This window comes from Miscanthus floridulus, chromosome 9 (genome assembly GCF_019320115.1).
Source record: "Miscanthus floridulus cultivar M001 chromosome 9, ASM1932011v1, whole genome shotgun sequence".
Taxonomy (NCBI): Eukaryota; Viridiplantae; Streptophyta; class Magnoliopsida; order Poales; family Poaceae; genus Miscanthus; species Miscanthus floridulus.
In genome coordinates, this window is record NC_089588.1 from 69,299,757 (window position 1) to 69,301,065 (window position 1,309).

At 40.8% G+C, this 1,309-nt stretch overlaps 1 non-coding gene across 1 annotated transcript; it reads right to left on the bottom strand.

Moving 5' to 3' along the window:
- Nucleotides 1-561: 561 nt before the first annotated feature.
- Nucleotides 562-668, bottom strand: LOC136484494 (small nucleolar RNA R71). The gene has a single exon (XR_010766014.1). It is a non-coding gene; the product is annotated as a small nucleolar RNA R71 (small nucleolar RNA).
- Nucleotides 669-1,309: the final 641 nt, after the last annotated feature.

Consider the following 1,309-nt stretch of genomic DNA (forward strand, 5'->3'; position numbering starts at 1 on the left):
GTGCTACTCTATAGTTCTGTGCGCTTGCGGAATTCCTCCAATAGTTGTTAAGAAGTATCAACAGGCGTTTCTGGAGCCGTTGCTAGGGAAGGCAAATGGCCTCGAATTTATATTGCTAGTCTTGCTAACTAGTCTTTTTGTTATCCTAAGTAGTTTATCCATTTTTCCTCTTATCTTATCACTACCCTACATGATCATGGGTGATAAGTCCATTCATGATTTTTCTACACCCTCGGCTGCTAATGTAGCCACCGAACCCAATGTTATCAATGGGGACACTAACTTTGAGCTTAAGCCATCGTTAATTACGATGGTTCAACCTAGTCCATTTTATGGGAAAGCCCATGAGGATGCAAATGCTCACCTCCAACATTTCTTGGTGATTTGTAGCACATTCACCATTAAGGGAGTGAGCCAAGAGGCTATACGTCTTCGCCTTTTCCCCTTCTCTTTGTTAGGAAAGGCAAAGCAATGGTTTTACTCTAACCGTAATGCTGTAGACACATTGGACAAGTGTTGCAACGCTTTCCTAGTCAAGTTTTCCCTATGGGGAAAACTAATGCTCTTCGCAATAAGAACTCTAGTTTTCAACAACTAGTAGATGAGTTGATTCCTGAAGCTTGGGAACGAATGCAAGAGTATGTCTCTGCATGCCTGCACCAGGGTATGGAAGACTAGCTTTTGATCGAGAACTTCCATGGATTAGTGTCGTTGGATACAAGCCATTTAGATGCTGCTGCTGGTGGAGCATTCTTTTCGCTAAGTTTTGTAGCTTCCAAGACATTGATCGAGAAGATGGTCTCCAACCAAGGATGGAGTGACGATCGACTCCAACCTCGTAAACGAGGTATGCATTCAGTAAAAGAAATTAACATGCTTGTAGCTAAGATGGATCTACTCATGAAATGAGTAGAACATCTTGAGAAGGTGAGTGCCCAAGAGACACTCAAAGCCATGGAATCCCACATGACTTGTGAAGTCTGTGGAGATGTTGGACATTCGAGAAATTCCTATCCCAAGACCCAGGAGGACCTCAACTTCATCAACACCGACAACGGGTTCTGTCCACAACAACATCAAGGTTGGAATCAGTGCTCCAACAATCAAGGAGGTAACAATTATTACTCTTCTCAACGTATGAATAATCAAGGTAATAATAGTTATGCTTTCCTTAAAAATCTTTGTTATAGCAATGGTAGAATTTCTGATAGCATTAATAAAAAGTTGCATGCTCATGACAAGATGTTAGAAAATATAAATGCTAAATTGGATGAGTTTTCTTCTACTTTAAAGAATCAACTTAGTTTCA